The sequence below is a fragment of the Abramis brama genome (assembly GCF_963993115.1).
Source record: "Abramis brama genome assembly, contig: SCAFFOLD_77, whole genome shotgun sequence".
Classification (NCBI taxonomy): domain Eukaryota; kingdom Metazoa; phylum Chordata; class Actinopteri; order Cypriniformes; family Leuciscidae; genus Abramis; species Abramis brama.
In genome coordinates this window covers 38,842-45,462 of record NW_028155967.1, presented here as the reverse complement: position 1 = coordinate 45,462, position 6,621 = coordinate 38,842, and the positions used below count along the sequence as shown (strand labels likewise).

Below are 6,621 nucleotides of genomic sequence, written 5' to 3'. Positions count from 1 at the left end.
AATATTTTAATTAAATAAGTATATGCGCAGCACTGAGATCAAAGCAGATCGACACCGGTTCACAGTAAATGCTACTCCATCTCTGCAAGCACTGTAAATTTGAGTCACTTATAAAAGGTGTATTTGAAAATCATAGAATAAGGCAGAAATTATATTATTTAAAAGTGTTGTATAGAGTGATAAAGTCATTATGATTAGCATTGCAGGGGTCCAGGCTGCGACCAAAAAAGTCGTCATATACGACCATTTTTGGAGAATTTGCAAGTTAAAATTGGATGTGGTCGCATTTGTGAAATCGTGACAGCCCTAGTCCCAAACATTAAGGTGCCCTGAAATGAGCATGTTGCAAGACACAGATATCAATAGTACCTGGTTAATCCTGGAGGGTCTGGTCTGGTCATCCTCCAGGTCCAACTTTCTCCAACGAATTTTTTGAGCCTGAGATCTCTTTCCTTTCCGTGGCATCCTTTAAAATATGAAGAGATAAAAAGAAATGACAAAAAATGATTCTTGACAAATTTATCTGTTTAACTCACTAATTTCAGTGAATTAAGTAACTTCTAAAAGTAGAGATTTTACTTTCAAGTCTCAAATCATAAAAAGTAGCCATGGATTTCTTTTTTAATACTCAAAAGTAATACATACTTAAATGCACTTATTTGTTAAGTCAAATTCATTTTAATTGGACATTCTCACTTAGGTAGGCACATACTTTGAATGTTCTCCAGATGTAACAGCTGTTGAGCCTAAAAAGATAAAACCTGTAGTACTCTCAGGAAGAAAACAAACAGTTAAACAAGAACAAAGAAAGAGACACTGTGTAAACTTGTAAATTGCAATAAAGGTTTTTTTTTTTTTTTTTTTGGGGGGGGGGGGGATAGGTGGTGGATCGGTGGGTTGAGTGGGGTGAATGTGGAGGGGGTAGGTCGTGTGATGGGGTGGGGGTGAAGGTGGAGGGGGTAGGTGGTGGGTGGGTGGTGAAGGTGGAGGACGTGGGGTAAGAAATTAAATAAACTGCTCTCTGTAGAAAACGGCAAAACCCAAGGAACCTGAACAAGATATAAAAACAGCCATATTAAGGCACAGGGACTACAATTATGCTGATGGGATGAAAATGCCATAATACAGCTTAAGAAACAATATTAATACTAACCAGAGAGAAAAGTGCAGCAGAAAATGCAGGATGTGCTCTGATCAGTCAGTCTGAAAAAAATAATGACAACATAATGAAATATGCCTTTATGATAATGATTATGATACTTTATGATATTTTATCTATATGTAGAATACAGATAATTTTAGGAATTTATCTCAAGAAAGTCTTTTTTTGAAATACTCTTATATTTTCTAGAAGCTGAGTTATGTCAAATATGCTGCCTAAAACCTGTGATGGACCGACCATACAGCAGGTTTACAAAGTGGTTTGGAGAATGGATGGGTAAATGTAGTCTTAATTATTTGTGGCATAAACAAAACAGTTTTTTTCTAATAGCTTTTATATTCATGATCATTTTTAAACTATAACGATTTTCTTATCAACAAGCTAAATCTGAAGCATTTTGTATTTGTGGCCATGTCCCTAATTAACTCTTTACCTTTGAAATGCAGTAAAGGAATGCTTGTGAATCAGTATTCTGAAACAGAGAAAAAGAGTGTCATAAAACTCAACACCAACTTCACTCACAAACCATGTAACTTGAACTTTTATTGCAAATAATAACACTGGAAAAAAAGCTGAAAATGTTCACCTCACTCACACCTTCACCTAAATGATTTCTACAAAAATGTTTGTCATTTTCTACAAAAATCTACACATTGTTATATATATATAACCTGAAAATACTGTAGTTTATTAAGGTTAAATCTTACTAACCAATATTAATAATAAAAAATGGGGTAAGCACTTCTGAGTTCAGAGTAAATTAGTTGTTTGTAACACTTTAGAGTATGGTTTGATTTGTTAACATTAGTTCATGTATTAGGCTAACTAACCATGAACAATACATTTGTTCCTGTATTTATTAATCTTTGTTAATCTTAGTTAATAAAAATAAAGCTTTTCATTGTTTGTTCGTGTTACTTCACAGTGCATTTACTAATGTTACCAAATACAACTTTTGATTTCAATAATGTAGGCTACTAGTAAATGGTGAAATTAACATTAACAAAGATTAATAGTTTATTAATAGTTAATGTTAACTAATGTAGTTAACAAGAGTTTGATTAATGGAACCTTATTGTAAAGTGTTACCAGTCTGTTATACACCGATTCAGACGTCTTGTGAGTTCAGTGTTGGACAGATCAGTTGTTTTAACAATTCATTAAAGTGAATCGGTTCAAAAGAGTCTTTAGTTTTGCGAGTCGGACGTGTACGCGTTGAGTGATTATCCCAGCAGTTAGAACATCGCACAAGATTGTGTCAACACAGAACACATTTTATCACTGAATAGTTTACCATCGTGTCATTTGATTTTGATAAATAGCGCGAGGGAGAGAGAGCAAGCCCTGATAGCAGTAGACTCCGGGGCGGATCCGCCCTCAAGCCGCTGGGTCCGCTCTGGGTCCGCTGTTCTTTCAGACTCAATTCGATCATGCGCACAGAATATGCCCCGCCTCCTGACAGCGCACTGTCAACTCGCGGGCTCGCTACAGACGCTGGGCGGACCCGCTGAACAAACGCGCCTATTTTCAACTGTCGCCATTATCACTGAATCCCGCACTGTGAAAAACCTACAACGGCAGGTCGAGTCGACAAACACGGAACACGGTAAGAATAGTTCAAATATGCTTTATTTGTACAGTTAACTTACTTAACATGTAACTTAACATTACCGTTCATACTGTACAACATAACGATGATTTTATTTCTGAAATGATTGTGTCAAAGTACCATAACTTAGTTAGCAAATGGTCATTAGATCTGGCGGAGATTTGAGTAAAAAATGTTTTTGGTAACGTTAATTATAACTGAGTAAAAAGCTTTTTTTGGATGGAATTATTTCTCTCTGGGAGGTGTGGTGATTTAATGTGATTTAACATAGCTACGTTAGCTTTCTGTATTTTTATCAAACCCTGAGCACATATTTTCTCCCCTTTCCAGTAAAATATCAGGAGAGAAATTATCATGTTTGGCCTAACGTTGCCTAACAAGTTAACCTTTTTCACGGAATGTCTAGAATAAAGTTATAGTTTGTGTCGATTTTTGTTTCATTTTGATAGTTCCACCACCCCATGTCGAGACAAGTGCTGTATCGTGAATAAGTCACGGCTGAAGGGTTCGCGGAGTGCCTGCAACCCCTTCAGCCGTGATCACGATACAGCACTTGTCTCGAGTAACGTTACCTTATTGCTTTTATAAAACGGTTACCACACAATACAACTATTAAAGCCGAAAAACATGTCTCTATGCAACTTTTATGAAGTAAAATCACTAGAAGCCTTCCTTACGCTGGAATAAATAGTCCCTGACCGTAAACTATTGACCAATCAGAATCAAGGATTGGAACTTCCCATTTTATAAACATAATATAATACTGTACGTGTGTGTGTTCGTTCTGTTTCAGCTTACAGTTCGTTCAAGTGCTACCAGTCTGATCTAGAGTTTCATCTCCGAATATCTGAGTAAGTAAGATTTAATACTTTTCCAACTTGATTTAGCCAGATATTTAGTCAAATACTGACACTGGTCCCCGCTACAGCATTTAACACTGTACTGATTTGGTTAGTTTGAGTTCATTTTGGTTTACATCATGACAAATATATTTTCAACCACCTCCCCATGTCATGTTGTTTCAGGTAATTATTTCATATTATATTAAGAGACTGTGCGTGTGTGTGTGTGTGTGTGTGTGTGTGTGTGTGTGTGTGTTCTGTTTCAGCTTACAGTTTGTTCAAGTGCTACCAGTCTGATCTAGAGTTTCATCTCCGAATATCTGAGCAAGTAAGATTTAATACTTTTCCAACTTGATTTAGCCAGATATTTTGTCAAATACTGACACTGGTCCCCGCTACAGCATTTAACACTGTACTGGTTTGGTTAGTTTGAGTTCATTTTGGTTTACATCATGACAAATATATTTTCAACCACCTCCCCATGTCATGTTGTTTCAGGTAATTATTTCATATTATATTAAGAGACTGTGTGTGTGTGTGTGTGTGTGTGTGTGTGTGTGTGTGTGTTCTGTTTCAGCTTACAGTTTGTTCAAGTGCTACCAGTCTGATCTAGAGTTTCATCTCCGAATATCTGAGTAAGTAAGATTTAATACTTTTCCAACTTGATTTAGCCAGATATTTTGTCAAATACTGACACTGGTCCCCACTACAGCATTTAACACTGTACTGGTTGTCGAGCCCTGCTGTGTAATTATTTGTGAAAAAACAAATTTAGTTCTTTTCCACAACTCACTGTTGCAATCTGTATTTTAATTCCCTCTGTTATGGGTTATTTTGTTGCTGCTGAAATCACAGAACATTTTTTTTTATCAATATTTGTTTACCATTGAGCTAGTTTCAACCAATTTCCTCACTCCATGTAAGTGACGTCACCGATTAGGCCTATACGTTTATGTTTACGTTTGTGTAAAATAAATTAGCTCACTTCCAGGTAAAACCTTTACAAAAACCTCTCATATACACATAATAGGCGATTAAAAGCCCAAACTTTCATAAACAAAAGCTCAACCGAGTTAACATTAACTTAGCTTAACTTAGCTTAACTTAACGTAGCTGCTAACTTACCTCTTCTGAAAACGGTTGAGATGCTAACGGACTTTTTCCGAAGACACAAAACCATGTCTATAAAAGTAATTATTCAACATAAGCGTATCAATTACAAGTAAGAGAAGTGTCAAGAACAGTTGTGTGTATTATCCGTGTGATATTAGAGATTAATATCACCTGAAAGCAGTGAAAACAACAGCGAGAGAGAGGGAGATTTCCTGCTTACCAGTCGCAGTGGTCCCGCGGCGTTTCCATGGCAACTCTGCGCCGCGGCCGGCCGGCCGCTCCAGTGTTTGAAAGGGACTTGAAAGTTCACGCGCACAACGCGACATCGGCCTCCAGTATAGTGGGCCGACCTAAAGCCGACGTAACGGAGCTGGGAAATAGAGCACTGACTGACAAGAGATCTGTCTACACCAGGCCGACGCCTTTGCGATGTTATAGGGAGGAAGGCCGACGCTCGATGTTGGGCCAACGTCGGCCCGACGTACGTGTGCTATCTGGGGTGTTTATATTCTGACTATTTTAGACAGCGCAGGATGCCAACCGCTGTGAAGTATCGTAATGTTCTACCGCAAAAGATCCATACGGTTCATTAACCGCTAGTGCACCATAAGTTACAGTGTACCTAAAAATGTCAGATTGTACACTTTTGTTTTAAAGCAACACCAAGGAACTTTTCCTCTGCGGTCGCCCTACAGGTTGGAAGCGGAATTGTCCATTACCGCTGTCGTAAATAATTTAGCCCACCGTATACTACCGTCGCACGCATGCACGCTGTTTATCTAGCACCGGCTTTGGAATGAACGATGTCCACAGACAAGGTAGAGTATGATGGAATGATTTTATGAAAGTATGATGTATTGCGACATCAGAAACGAAGAAAAACAAAATAATGACTATTGTAACGCTTGACGTAAAGCAAGTCAAATTTGTAGTTTTCTTTTGTCCTATTAGAACTACAGAAACGCGACCCGGTTTGGCAATCTTGCATTGCGTGGTTATGATTTTGGAAATATTATTTTAAGTTAAAAAAAATGGATTATGTCTATCCTCTAAATAACAACAACCAGCTTTAATGTGATTTCATGACATTTAATGAAATGCTTGTGTATTACAGGTGCTGTGAGAAAGAGCCATGTCTCCCGTGCCGCCACCGATGACGACATTACAAAACATGTAATCCGGTGGTTCAACCTGGCATCAGATAGGGGAAACTCAAGGAGCCGTCCCTCCTGTCAGCAAACCTTGACCCAACAGTAGTGACCCAAACAGTAGTGTAATGTTTTTCACTAAATAAAATGATGTTCTTGGTACAATTCATGGTTGATTTTTTTTTTCTTCTGTAATGTCTATTCAATGTATACACGAATAAAACTATAAAAAATTTTTAGTAAATACATTTATAGTCTGTAATAGCCTATTTTTTTATTGTTACTGGCTAAAATGATTAATGTTTAATGATTTCATGTTTTATTCATATTAATAAAGGCAGATACATTAATAACTATTCAAGCTTTTATAGAGCAATCCAGTCTATCTAATGTTCGTCCACCATTAGATTTTAAATATATCTGTAGCTGTAGCTATAGTTTTGGCCGGATAATTGGGATAATTGGGATGTGAAAGGTTTCCTGACCGAAATGAACGGGTCCAGATCGGATCCTGCGGCGGATACGCTGCTTCATAAACGGGTCCAGATCGGATCCGCGGCGGATAAGCTGCTTTATCAGCGGATACGGTTAGGGTCTGCCGCGGATCTGGTCTGGATCCGCAATCCTTATCTGTTCCGGGTTCGTTGCGCTGTGCAAGTGGACTCCATTCCGGACCCGTTTTGCGGATCCGTTCCGGAGCTTGTGGTACCTCCGCGGCGGATCCGGTCTGGAGTCAGTTTGCTATCT

The 6,621-nt window shown here is 38.1% G+C and overlaps 1 long non-coding RNA gene across 2 annotated transcripts; it reads left to right on the top strand.

Moving 5' to 3' along the window:
• Positions 1-2,510: 2,510 nt before the first annotated feature.
• On the top strand, positions 2,511-6,319 carry LOC311077222. Of its 2 annotated transcripts, XR_014604805.1 has the most exons (4): positions 2,511-2,768; positions 3,565-3,622; positions 4,191-4,248; positions 5,841-6,319. It is a non-coding gene; the product is annotated as an uncharacterized lncRNA (long non-coding RNA). The 2 variants fall into 2 exon arrangements; XR_014604806.1 differs by having other exon boundaries at positions 2,511-3,622.
• Positions 6,320-6,621: the final 302 nt, after the last annotated feature.